The 14,277-nt window shown below is 69.0% G+C and overlaps 1 protein-coding gene across 1 annotated transcript in view; it reads right to left on the reverse strand.

The window, feature by feature from the left end:
- Nucleotides 1–14,277, reverse strand: part of drap1 (DR1-associated protein 1 (negative cofactor 2 alpha)) — a 34,697-nt gene that overhangs the window by 19,322 nt on the left and 1,098 nt on the right. The window lies entirely within an intron of this gene.

Here is a 14,277-nt window from a genome sequence, read left to right on the forward strand (position 1 = left end):
CCAGTCCCCGTCCCCGTCCCCAAAACCCTGACCCCCCCTCTCCCAGTCCTCATCCCCATCCCCAAAGCCGTGACACCCCCCCTCTCCCAGTCCCCGTCCACGTCCCCAAAACCCTGACCCCCCCCCCTCCCAGTCCCCGTCCCCGTCCCCAAAACCCTGACCCCCCCCCTCCCAGTCCCAGTCCCCGTCCCCAAAACCCTGACACCCCCGGTCCCCGTCCCCAAAACCCTGACCCCCCCCCTCCCAGTCCCCGTCCCCGTCCCCAAAACCCTGACCCCCCCCTCCCAGTCCCCGTCCCCATCCCCAAAACCCTGACCCCCCCCCCTCCCAGTCCCCGTCCCCATCCCCAAAACCCTGACCACCCCGCCTCTCCCAGTCCCCGTCCCCATCCCCAAAACCCTGACCCCCCCCCTCCCAGTCCCCGTCCCCATCCCCAAAACCCTGACCCCCACCGTCCCCATCCCCAAAACCCTGACCCCCCCCAGTCCCCGTCCCCACCCCAAAAACCCTGACCCCCCACTCTCCCAGTCCCCGTCCCCATCCCCAAAACCCTGACCCCCCCCTCCCAGTCCCCGTCCCCATCCCCAAAACCCTGACCCCCCCCTCCCAGTCCCCGTCCCCAAAACCCTGACCCCCCCCAGTCCCCGTCCCCGTCCCCATCCCCAAAACCCTGACCCCCCCAGTCCCCTCCCCGTCCCCATCCCCAAAACCCTGACCCCCCCTCCCAGTCCCCATCCCCGTCCCCGTCCCCATCCCCAAAACCCTGACCCCCCCCAGACCCATCCCCGTCCCCAAAACCCTGACCCCCCCCAGTCCCCGTCCCCATTCCCAAAACCCTGACCCCCCCGTCCCCATCCCCAAAACCCTGACCCCCCCCAGTCCCCGTCCCCGTCCCCAAAACCCTGACCCCCCCTCTCCCAGTCCCCATCCCCGTCCCCATCCCCAAACCCCTGACCCCCCCCAGACCCATCCCCATCCCCAAAACCCTGACCCCCCCCAGTCCCCGTCCCCGTCCCCAAAACCCTGACACCCCCCACTCCCAGTCCCCATCCCCGTCCCCGTCCCCATCCCCAAAACCCTGACCCCCCCCAGACCCGTCCCCGTCCCCAAAACCCTGACCCCCCCCTCCCAGTCCCCGACCCCGTCCCCATCCCCAAAACCCTGACCACCCAGACCCATCCCCGTCCCCAAAACCCTGACTCCCCCTCCCAGACCCCGTCCCCATCCCCAAACCCTGACACCCCCCCTCTCCCAGTCCCTGTCCACATCCCCAAAACCCTGACCACCCCCCCTCCCAGTCCCCGTCCCCAAAACCCTGACCCCCCCGTCCCCATCCCCAAAACCCTGACCCCCGCCAGTCCCCGTCCCCAAAACTCTGACCCCCCCCAGTCCCCATCCCCAAAACCCTGACCCCCACCTCTCCCAGTCCCCATTCCCGTCCCCGTCCCCAAAACCCTGACCCCCCGCCCCATCCCCAAAACCCTGACCCCCCCTCTCCCAGTCCCCGTCCCCGTCCCCAAAACCCTGACCCCCCCCCAGTCCCCGTCCCCAAAACCCTGACCCCCCCCCCAGTCCCCGTCCCCAAAACCCTGACCACCCCCTCTCCCAGTCCCCGTCCCCAAAACCCTGACCCCCCCCAGTCCCCGTCCCCGTCCCCAAAACCCTGACCCCCCCCTCTCCCAGACCCCTTCCCCAAAACCCTGACCCCCGCCTCTCTCAGTCCCCGTCCCCATCCCCAAAACCCTGACCCCCCCCTCCCAGTCCCCATCCCCAAAACCCTGACCCCCCCCCGTCCCCATCCCCAAAACCCTGACCCCCCCGTCCCCATCCCCAAAACCCTGACCCCCCCTCCCAGTCCCCATCCCCATCCCCAAAACCCTGACCTCCCCCGTCCCCATCCCCAAAACCCTGACCCCCCCTCCCAGTCCCCATCCCCGTCCCCGTCCCCATCCCCAAAACCCTGACCCCCCCAGTCCCCGTCCCCATCCCCAAAACCCTGACCCCCCCGTCCCCATCCCCAAAACCCTGACCCCCCCCTCCCAGTCCCCATCCCCGTCCCCGTCCCCAAAACCCTGACCCTCCCCCTCCCAGTCCCGAAAACCCTTACCCTCCCAGTCCCCGTCCCCATCCCCAAAACCCTGACCCCCCCAGTGCCCGTCCCCATCCCCAAAACCCTGACCCCACCGTCCCCATCCCCAAAACCCTGACCCCCCCCAGTCCCCGTCCCCATCCCCAAAACCCTGACCCCCCCCAGTCCCCGTCCCCAAAACCCTGACCCCCCGTCCCCATCCCCAAAACCCTGAACCCCCCCCAGACCCATCCCCGTCCCCAAAACCCTGACCCCCCCTCCCAGTCCCCGTCCCCGTCCCCAAAACCCTGACCCCCCCCAGACCCATCCCCGTCCCCGTCCCCATCCCCAAAACCCTGACCCCCCCCAGACCCATCCCCGTCCCCAAAACCCTGACCCCCCCTCCCAGTCCCCGTCCCCGTCCCCAAAACCCTGACCAGCCCCTCTCCCAGTCCCAGTCCCCATCCCCAAAACCCTGACCCCCCCGTCCCCATCCCCAAAACCCTGACCCCCCCGGCCCCATCCCCAAAACCCTGACCCCCCCAGTCCCCATCCCCAAAACCCTGACCCCCCCCTCCCAGTCCCCATCCCCAAAACCCTGACCCCCCCTCCCAGTCCCCATCCCCATAACCCTGACCCCCCCACTCTCCCGGTCCCCATCCCCGTCCCCGTCCCCATCCCCAAAACCCTGACCCCCCCCTCTCCCAGTCCCCGACCCCGTCCCCATCCCCAAAACCCTGACCCCCCCCCTCCCAGTCCCCATCCCCAAAACCCTGACCCCCCCCAGTCCCCGTCCCCATCCCCAAAACCCTGACCCCCCCCAGTCCCCGTCCCCATCCCCAAAACCCTGACCCCCCCCAGTCCCCGTCCCCAAAACTCTGACCCCCCCCAGTCCCCGTCCCCATCCCCAAAACCCTGACCACTCCCCCTCTCCCAGTCCCCGTCCCCAAAACCCTGACCCCCCCCGTCCCCATCCCCAAAACCCTGACCCCCCCGTCCCCATCACCCTGACCCCCCCGTCCCCATCCCCCAAACCCTGACCCCCACCTCTCCCAGTCCCCATCCCAGTCCCCATCCCCAAAACCCTGATCCCCCCCAGACCCATCCCCGTCCCCAAAACCTGACACCCCCCCTGCCAGTCCCCTTCCCCGTCCCCATCCCCAAAACCCTGACACCCCCCCTCTCCCAGTCCCCGGCCCCATCCCCAAAACCCTGACCCCCCCAGTCCCCATCCCCAAAACCCTGACCCCCCCTCCCAGTCCCCATCCCCAAAACCCTGACCCCCCCTCCCAGTCCCCATCCCCATAACCCTGACCCCCCCACTCTCCCGGTCCCCATCCCCGTCCCCGTCCCCATCCCCAAAACCCTGACCACCACCCTCCCAGTCCCCGTCCCCGTCCCCATCCCCAAAACCCTGACCCCCCCTCTCCCAGTCCCCATCCCCAAAACCCTGACCCCCCCGTCCCCATCCCCAAAACCCTGACCCCCCCAGTCCCCTTCCCCATCCCCAAAACCCTGACCCCCCCGTCCCCATCCCCAAAACCCTGACCCCCCCCTCCCAGTCCCCGTCCCCATCCCCATCCCCAAAACCCTGACCACCCCCCCTCTCCCAGTCCCCGTCCCTGTCCCCATCCCCAAAACCCTGACCCCACCCTCTCCCAGTCCCCATCCCCAAAACCCTGACACCCCCCCTCCCAGTCCCCAAAACCCTGACCCCCCCCTCTCCCAGTCCCCGTCCCCGTCCCCAAAACCCTGACCCCCCCCTGTCCCCATCCCCAAAACCCTGACCCCCCCTCCCAGTCCCCATCCCCATCCCCAAAACCCTGATCCCCCCGTCCCCATCCCCAAAACCCTGACCCCCCCCCTCTCCCAGTCACCATCCCAGTCCCCATCCCCAAAACCCTGACCCCCCCGTCCCCATCCCCAAAACCCTGACCCCCCCGTCCCCATCGCCAAAACCCTGATCCCCCCCCCTCTCCCAGTCCCCATCCCCGTACCCGTCCCCATCCCCAAAACCCTGACCCCTCCGTCCCGATCCCCAAAACCCTGACCCCCACCTCTCCCAGTCCCCATCCCCGTACCCGTCCCCATCCCCAAAACCCTGACCCCCCCCAGACCCATCCCCGTCCCCAAAACCCTGACCCCCCCCTCCCAGACCCCGTCCCCATCCCCAAAACCCTGACCCCCCCACCTCCCGGTCCCCGTCCCCGTCCCCAAAACCCTGACCCCACCCCCTCCCAGTCCCCGTCCCCATCCCCAAAAGCCTGACCCCCTCGTCCCCGTCCCCAAAACCCTGACCCCCCCTCCCAGTCCCCGTCCCCAAAACCCTGACCCCACCGTCCCCATCCCCAAAACCCTGACCCCCCCCCTCTCCCAGTCCCCATCCCCAAAACCCTGACCCCCCCTCCCAGTCCCCATCCCCAAAACCCTGACCCCCCCCAGTCCCCGTCCCCGTCCCCAAAACCCTGACCCCCCCTCTCCCAGTCCCCATCCCCGTCCCCGTCCCCATCCCCAAAACCCTGACACCCCCCCTCTCCCAGTCCCCATCCCCAAAACCCTGACCCCCCGTCCCCATCCCCAAAACCCTGACCCCCCCAGTCCCCTTCCCCATCCCCAAAACCCTGACCCCCCCCCTCCCAGTCCCCCGTCCCCATCCCCAAAACCCTGACCCCCCCGTCCCCATCCCCAAAACCCTGACCCCCCCTCTCCCAGTCCCCGTCCCTGTCCCCATCCCCAAAACCCTGACCCCCCCTCTCCCAGTCCCCGTCCCCAAAACCCTGACCCCGTCCCCCCAGTCCCCGTCCCCGTCCCCGTCCCCATCCCCAAAACCCTGACCCCCCCCTCCCAGTCCCCTTCCCCGTCCCCATCCCCAAAACCCTGACACCCCCCCTCTCCCAGTCCCCGTCCCCATCCCCAAAACCCTGACCACCCCCCTCTCCCAGTCCCCTTCCCCGTCCCCATCCCCAAAACCCTGACCCCCCCTTCCAGTCCCCGTCCCCATCCCCAAAACCCTGACCCCCCCTGTCCCCATCCCCAAAACCCTGACCCCCCCTGTCCCCATCCCCATCCCAGTCCCCGTCCCCAAAACCCTGACCCCCCCTCTCCCAGTCCCCGACCCCAAAACCCTGACCCCCCCCCAGTCCCCGTCCCCAAAACCCTGACCCCCCCCCAGTCCCCGTCCCCGTCCCCAAAACCCTGACCCCACCTCTCCCAGTCCCCGTCCCCAAAACCCTGACCCCCCCCTCTCCCAGTCCCCGTCCCCAAAACCCTGACCCCCCCCCAGTCCCCGTCCCCAAATCCCTGACCCCCCCCAGTCCCCGTCCCCAAATCCCTGACCCCCCCTCTCCCAGTCCCCGTCCCCAAATCCCTGACCCCCCCTCTCCCCGTCCCCATCCCCAAAACCCTGACCACCCCCCCTCCCAGTTCACGTCACCATCCCCAAAACCCTGACCCCCCCCTCTCCAAGTCCCCGACCCCAAAACCCTGACCCCCCCCTCCCAGTCCCCGTCCCCATCCCCAAAACCCTGACGCCCCCCTCCCAGTCCCCGTCCCCAAAACCCTGACCCCCCCTCCCAGTCCCCATCCCCAAATCCCTGACCCCCCCTCTCCCCGTCACCATCCCCAAAACCCTGACCCCCCCCCGTCCCCGTCCCCATCCCCAAAACCCTGACGCCCCCCTCCCAGTCCCCGTCCCCAAAACCCTGACCCCCCCTCCCAGTCCCCATCCCCAAAACCCTGACCCCCCCCTCCCAGTCCCCATCCCCAAAACCCTGACCCCCCCCCCCTCCCAGTCCCCATCCCCATCCCCAAAACCCTGACCCCCCCCAGTCCCCGTCCCCATCCCCAAAATCCTGACCCCCCCCAGTCCCCGTCCCCATCCCCAAAACCCTGACCCCCCCAGACCCGTCACCATCCCCAAAACCCTGACACCCCCCCGTCCCCATCCCCAAAACCCTGACCCCCCCAGTCCCCTTCCCCATCCCCAAAACCCTGACCCCCCCCTCTCCCAGTCCCTGTCCACATCCCCAAAACCCTGACCACCCCCCCTCCCAGTCCCCGTCCCCAAAACCCTGACCCCCCCGTCCCCATCCCCAAAACCCTGACCCTCCCCCTCCCAGTCCCCGTCCCCATCCCCAAAACCCTGACCCTCCCCCTCCCAGTCCCCGTCCCCATCCCCAAAACCCTGACCCCCCCGTCCCCATCACCAAAACCCTGACCCCCCCCAGTCCCCGTCCCCATCCCCAAAACCCTGACCCCCCACCAGACCCATCCCCGTCCCCAAAACCCTGACACCCCCCTCCCAGTCCCCTTCCCCGTCCCCATCCCCAAAACCCTGACACCCCCCCTCTCCCAGTCCCCATCCCCAAAACCCTGACCCCCCCCGTCCCCATCCCCAAAACCCTGACCCCCCCAGTCCCCTTCCCCATCCCCAAAACCCTGACCCCCCCCGTCCCCATCCCCAAAACCCTGACCCCCCCTCCCAGTCCCCGTCCCCATCCCCAAAACCCTGACCCCCCCCTCTCCCAGTCCCCGTCCCCAAAACCCTGACCCCCCCCCAGTCCCCGTCCCCATCCCCAAAACCCTGACCACCCCCCCTCTCCCAGTCCCCGTCCCCAAAACCCTGACCCCCCCCCGTCCCCATCCCCAAAACCCTGACCCCCCCCTCCCAGTCCCCATCCCCATCCCCAAAACCCTGATCCCCCCGTCCCCATCCCCAAAACCCTTACCCCCCCCCCTCCCAGTCACCATCCCAGTCCCCGTCCCCATCCTCAAAACCCTGACCACCCCACCTCTCCCAGTCCCCGTCCCTGTCCCCAAAACCCTGACCCCCCCCATCTCCCGGTCCCCGTCCCCAAAACCCTGACCCCCCCACCTCCCGGTCCCCGTCCCCGTCCCCAAAACCCTGACCCCACCCCCTCCCAGTCCCCGTCCCCATCCCCAAAACCCTGACCCCCCCTCTCCCAGTCCCCGTCCCCATCCCCAAAAGCCTGACCCCCCCCTCCCAGTCCCCGTCCCCAAAACCCTGACCCCACCGTCCCCATCCCCAAAACCCTGACCCCCCCCTCTCCCAGTCCCCATCCCAGTCCCCGTCCCCATCCCCAAAACCCTGACCCCCCCCAGTCCCCGTCCCCGTCCCCAAAACCCTGACCCCCCCTCTCCCAGTCCCCATCCCCGTCCCCGTCCCCATCCCCAAACCCCTGACCCCCCCCAGACCCGTCCCCGTCCCCAAAACCCTGACCCCCCCCTCCCAGTCCCCGACCCCGTCCCCATCCCCAAAACCCTGACCCCAACCTCTCCCAGTCCCCATCCCCGTCCCCATCCCGAAAACCCTGACCCCCCAGACCCATCCCCGTCCCCAAAACCCTGACCCCCCCTCCCAGACCCCGTCCCCATCCCCAAACCCTGACACCCCCCCTCTCCCAGTCCCTGTCCACATCCCCAAAACCCTGACACCCCCCCCTCTCCCAGTCCCTGTCCACATCCCCAAAACCCTGACCACCCCCCCTCCCAGTCCCCGTCCCCAAAACCCTGACCCCCCCCGTCCCCATCCCCAAAACCCTGACCCTCCCCCTCCCAGTCCCCGTCCCCATCCCCAAAACCCTGACCCCCCCATCCCCGTCCCCAAAACCCTGACACCCCCCCGCTCCCGGTCCCCGTCCCCGTCCCCAAAACCCTGACCCCACCCCCTCCCAGTCCCCATCCCCCAAAACCCTGACACCCCCCCTCTCCCAGTCCCCGTCCCCATCCCCAAAACCCTGACCCCCCCTCCCAGTCCCCATCCCCAAAACCCTGACACCCCCCCTCTCCCAGTCCCCGTCCCCATCCCCAAAACCCTGACACCCCCCCCTCTCCCAGTCCCCGTCCCCATCCCCAAAACCCTGACACCCCCCCTCTCCCAGTCCCCGTCCCCATCCCCAAAACCCTGACCCCCCCGTCCCCATCCCCAAAACCCTGACCCCCCCCCTCTCCCAGTCCCCATCCCCGTCCCCAAAACCCTGACCCCCCCGTCCCCATCCCCAAAACCCTGACCACCCCCCCCTCCCAGTCCCCGTCCCCATCCCCAAAACCCTGACCCCCGCCCCCCCAGTCCCCGTCCCCATCCCCGTCCCCATCCCCAAAACCCTGACCCCCCCTCCCAGTCCCCGACCCCGTCCCCATCCCCAAAACCCTGACCCCCACCTCTCCCAGTCCCCGTCCCCATCCCCAAAACCCTGACCCCCCCTCCCAGTCCCCGACCCCGTCCCCATCCCCAAAACCCTGACCCCTCCGTCCCGATCCCCAAAACCCTGACACCCCCCCCCTCCCAGTCCCCATCCCCGTCCCCATCCCCGTACCCGTCCCCATCCCCAAAACCCTGACCCCCCCCCAGACCCATCCCCGTCCCCAAAACCCTGACCCCCCCCCCAGACCCCGTCCCTATCCCCAAAACCCTGACCACCCCCCCTCCCAGTCCCCGTCCCCATCCCCAAAACCCTGACCCCCCCCTCTCCCAGTCCCAGTCCCCGTCCCCAAAACCCTGACCCCCCCCCCCCCCTCCCAGTCCCAGTCCCCGTCCCCAAAACCCTGACCCCCGCCGTCCCCATCCCCAAAACCCTGGCCCTCCCCCTCCCAGTCCCCGTCCCCATCCCCAAAACCCTGACCCCCCCGTCCCCATCCCCAAAACCCTGACCCCCCCCAGTCCCCGTCCCCATCCCCAAAACCCTGACCCCCCACCAGACCCATCCCCGTCCCCAAAACCCTGACACCCCCCTCCCAGTCACCTTCCCCGTCCCCATCCCCAAAACCCTGACACCCCCACTCTCCCAGCCCCCATCCCCAAAACCCTGACCCCCCGTCCCCATCCCCAAAACCCTGACCCCCCCAGTCCCCGTCCCCATCCCCAAAACCCTGACCCCCCCCTCCCAGTCCCCGTCCCCATCCCCAAAACCCTGACCACCCCCCCTCTCCCAGTCCCCGTCCCTGTCCCCATCCCCAAAACCCTGACCCCCCCTCTCCCAGTCCCCATCCCCGTCCCCATCCCCAAAACCCTGACACCCCCCCCTCCCAGTCCCCGACCCGTCCCCAAAACCCTGACCCCCCCCTCTCCCAGTCCCCGTCCCCAAAACCCTGACCCCCCCCCAGTCCCCGTCCCCATCCCCAAAACCCTGACCACCCCCCCCTCCCAGTCACCGTCCCCAAAACCCTGACCCCCCCCGTCCCCATCCCCAAAACCCTGACCCCCCCTCCCAGTCCCCATCCCCATCCCCAAAACCCTGATCCCCCCGTCCCCATCCCCAAAACCCTGACCCCCCACCAGACCCATCCCCGTCCCCAAAACCCTGACACCCCCCTCCCAGTCACCTTCCCCGTCCCCATCCCCAAAACCCTGACACCCCCCCTCTCCCAGCCCCCATCCCCAAAACCCTGACCCCCCGTCCCCATCCCCAAAACCCTGACCCCCCCAGTCCCCGTCCCCATCCCCAAAACCCTGACCACCCCCCTCCCAGTCCCCGTCCCCATCCCCAAAAGCCTGACCCCCTCGTCCCCGTCCCCAAAACCCTGACCCCCCCGGCCCCATCCCCAAAACCCTGACCCCCCCCCCTCTCCCAGTCCCCATCCCAGTCCCCGTCCCCATCCCCAAAACCCTGACTCCCCCCTCACCCAGTCCCCATCCCCAAAACCCAGACCCCCCCTCTCCCAGTCCACATCCCCATCCCCGTCCCCATCCCCAAAACCCTGACCCCCCCCAGACCCATCCCCGTCCCCAAAACCCTGACACCCCCCTGCCAGTCCCCTTCCCCGTCCCCATCCCCAAAACCCTGACACCCCCCCTCTCCGAGTCCCCGTCCCCATCCCCAAAACCCTGACCACCACCCTCCCAGTCCCCGTCCCCGTCCCCATCCCCAAAACCCTGACCCCCCCCAGTCCCCTTCCCCATCCCCAAAACCCTGACCCCCCCGTCCCCATCCCCAAAACCCTGACCCCCCCCTCCCAGTCCACGTCCCCATCCCCATCCCCAAAACCCTGACCCCCCCTCTCCCAGTCCCCGTCCCCGTCCCCAAAACCCTGACTCCCCCCGTCCCCATCCCCAAAACCCTGACCCCCCCCTCCCAGTCCCCATCCCCATCCCCAAAACCCTGATCCCCCCGTCCCCATCCCCATCCCCAAAACCCTGACCCCCCCCTCTCCCAGTCACCATCCCAGTCCCTGTCCCCATCCTCAAAACCCTGACCACCCCACCTCTCCCAGTCCCCGTCCCCGTCCCTGTCCCCAAAACCCTGACCCCCCCCATCTCCCGGTCCCCGTCCCCAAAACCCTGACCCCCCCATCTCCCGGTCCCCGTCCCCAAAACCCTGACTCCCCCCCCCTCCCGGTCCCCGTCCCGGTCCCCGTCCCCAAAACCCTGACCCCACCCCCTCCCAGTCCCCGTCCCCATCCCCAAAACCCTGACCCCCCCCTCTCCCAGTCCCCGTCCCCATCCCCAAAAGCCTGACCCCCCTCGTCCCCATCCCCAAAACCCTGACCCCCCGTCCCCATCCCCAAAACCCTGACCCCCCCCCCTCCCAGTCCCCGTCCTCAAAACCCTGAACCCCCCGTCCCCATCCCCAAAACCCTGACCCCCCCCCCCCAGTCCCCATCCCAGTCCCCGTCCCCATCCCCAAAACCCTGACCCCCCCATCTCCCGGTCCCCGTCCCCAAAACCCTGACTCCCCCCCCCCCCTCCCGGTCCCCGTCCCCGTCCCCATCCCCATCCCCAAAAACCCTGACCACCCCCCCTCTCCCAGTCCCCGACCCCGTCCCCATCCCCAAAACCCTGACCCCCCCTGTCCCCATCCCCAAAACCCTGACCCCCCCTCTCCCAGTCCCCATCCCAGTCCCCGTCCCCAAAACCCTGACCCCCCCTCTCCCAGTCCCCATCCCAGTCCCCATCCCCAAAACCCTGACCCCCCCGTCCCCATCCCCAAAACCCTGACCCCCCCCTCCCAGTCCCAGTCCCCGTCCCCAAAACCCTGACCACCCCACCTCTCCCAGTCCCCGACCCAGTCCCCATCCCCAAAACCCTGACCCCCCCGTCCCCATCCCCAAAACCCTGACCCCCCCTCCCAGTCCCAGTCCCCGTCCCCAAAACCCTGACCCCCCCCTCTCACAGTCCCCGTCCCCAAAACCCTGACCCCACCCCTCTCCCAGTCCCCGTCCCCAAATCCCTGACCCCCCCCCCAGTCCCCATCCCCAAAACCCTGACCCCCCCAGTCCCCGTCCCCATCCCCAAAACCCTGACCCCCCCCTCCCAGTCCCCGTCCCCAAAACCCTGACCCCCCCCTCCCAGTCCCCCTCCCCATCCCCAAAACCCTGACCCCCCCCCAGTCCCCGTCCCCATCCCCAAAACCCTGACCCCCCCCCTCCCAGTCCCCGTCCCCAAAACCCTGACACCCCCTCTCCCAGTCCCCATCCCCAAAATCCTGACCCCCCCCAGTCCCCGTCCCCATCCCCAAAACCCTGACCCCCCCAGTCCCCGTCCCCATCCCCAAAACCCAGACCCCCCCAGTCCCCGTCCCCATCCCCAAAACCCAGACCCCCCCCAGTCCCCAGTCCCCGTCCCCAAAACTCTGACCCCCCCAGTCCCCGTCCCCATCCCCAAAACACTGACCACTACCCCTCTCCCAGTCCCCGTCCCCAAAACCCTGACCCCCCCGTCCCCATCCCCAAAACCCCAAAACCCTGACCCCCCCCTCTCCCAGTCCCCATCCCCGTCCCCATCCCCGTACCCGTCCCCGTCCCCAAAACCCTGACCCACCCCTCCCAGACCCCGTCCCCATCCCCAAAACCCTGACACCCCCCCCTCTCCCAGTCCCTGTCCACATCCCCAAAACCCTGACCACCCCCCCTCCCAGTCCCCGTCCCCAAAACCCTGACCCCCCCGTCCCCATCCCCAAAACCCTGACCCCCACCTCTCCCAGTCCCCATCCCCGTACCCGTCCCCATCCCCAAAAGCCTGACCCCCTCGTCCCCATCCCCAAAACCCTGACCCCCTCTCCCAGTCCCCATCCCCAAAACCCTGACCCCCCCCTCTCCCAGTCCCCATCCCAGTCCCCGTCCCCATCCCCAAAACCCTGACTCCCCCCTCACCCAGTCCCCATCCCCAAAACCCAGACCCCCCCTCTCCCAGTCCACATCCCCATCCCCATCCCCAAAACCCTGACCCCCCCCCTCACCCAGTCCCCATCCCCAAAACCCAGACCCCCCCTCTCCCAGTCCACATCCCCATCCCCGTCCCCATCCCCAAAACCCTGACCCCCCCCAGACCCATCCCCGTCCCCAAAACCCTGACACCCCCCTGCCAGTCCCCTTCCCCGTCCCCATCCCCAAAACCCTGACACCCCCCCTCTCCCAGTCCCCGTCCCCATCCCCAAAACCCTGACCCCCCCTCTCACAGTCCCCATCCCCAAAACCCTGACCCCCCCCGTCCCCATCCCCAAAACCCTGACCCCCCCAGTCCCCTTCCCCATCCCCAAAACCCTGACCCCCCCTCCCAGTCCCCGTCCCCATCCCCATCCCCAAAACCCTGACCACCCCCCCTCTCCCAGTCCCCGTCCCCGTCCCCAAAAGCCTGACCCCCCCCTGTCCCCATCCCCAAAACCCTGACCCCCCCTCCCAGTCCCCATCCCCATCCCCAAAACCCTGATCCCCCCGTCCCCATCCCCAAAACCCTGACCCCCCCCTCCCAGTCACCATCCCAGTCCCCATCCCCAAAACCCTGACCCCTCCGTCCCGATCCCCAAAACCCTGACCCCCACCTCTCCCAGTCCCCATCCCCGTCCCCATCCCCGTACCCGTCCCCATCCCCAAAACCCTGACCCCCCCCAGACCCATCCCCGTCCCCAAAACCCTGACCCACCCCTCCCAGACCCCGTCCCCATCCCCAAAACCCTGACACCCCCCCCTCTCCCAGTCCCTGTCCACATCCCCAAAACCCTGACCACCCCCCCCCTCCCAGTCCCCGGCCCCAAAACCCTGAACCCCCCGTCCCCATCCCCAAAACCCTGACCCCCCCGTCCCCACCCCCAAAACCCTGACCCCCCCTCCCAGTCCCCGTCCCCATCCCCAAAACCCTGACCACCCCCCCTCTCCCAGTCCCCGCCCCTGTCCCCATCCCCAAAACCCTGACCCCCCCTCTCCCAGTCCCCATCCCCGTCCCCATCCCCAAAACCCTGACACCCCCCCCTCCCAGTCCCCGACCCGTCCCCAAAACCCTGACCCCCCCTCTCCCAGTCCCCGTCCCCAAAACCCTGACCCCCCCCAGTCCCCGTCCCCATCCCCAAAACCCTGACCACCCCCCCTCTCCCAGTCCCCGTCCCCAAAACCCTGACGCCCCCCCCCGTCCCCATCCCCAAAACCCTGACCCCCCCCTCCCCAGTCCCCATCCCCATCCCCAAAACCCTGATCCCCCCTTCCCCATCCCCAAAACCCTTACCCCCCCCCCCTCTCCCAGTCACCATCCCAGTCCCCATCCCCATCCTCAAAACCCTGACCACCCCACCTCTCCCAGTCCCCGTCCCCGTCCCTGTCCCCAAAACCCTGACCCCCCCCATCTCCCGGTCCCCGTCCCCAAAACCCTGACCCCCCCACCTCCCGGTCCCCGTCCCCGTCCCCAAAACCCTGACCCCACCCCCTCCCAGTCCCCGTCCCCATCCCCAAAACCCTGACCCCCCCTCTCCCAGTCCCCGTCCCCATCCCCAAAACCCTGACCCCCCCCTCCCAGTCCCCGTCCCCATCCCCAAAACCCTGACCACCCCCCCCCAGTCCCCAAAACCCTGACCCCCCCCCCCCCAGTCCCCGTCCCCGTCCCCAAAACCCTGACCCCCCCTGTCCCCATCCCCAAAACCCTGACCCCCCCTCCCAGTCCCCATCCCCATCCCCAAAACCCTGATCCCCCCTCCCAGTCCCCATCCCCATCCCCAAAACCCTGATCCCCCCGTCCCCATCCCCAAAACCCTGACCCCCCCCTCTCCCAGTCACCATCCCAGTCCCCGTCCCCATCCTCAAAACCCTGACCACCCCACCTCTCCCAGTCCCCGTCCCCGTCCCTGTCCCCAAAACCCTGATCCCCCCATCTCCCGGTCCCCGTCCCCAAAACCCTAACCCCCACATCTCCCGGTCCCCGTCCCCAAAACCCTGACTCCCCCCCCCTCCCGGTCCCCGTCCCCGTCCCCAAAACCCTGACCCCCCCG

This window comes from Hemiscyllium ocellatum, chromosome 46, assembly GCF_020745735.1.
Source record: "Hemiscyllium ocellatum isolate sHemOce1 chromosome 46, sHemOce1.pat.X.cur, whole genome shotgun sequence".
NCBI lineage: Eukaryota > Metazoa > Chordata > Chondrichthyes > Orectolobiformes > Hemiscylliidae > Hemiscyllium > Hemiscyllium ocellatum.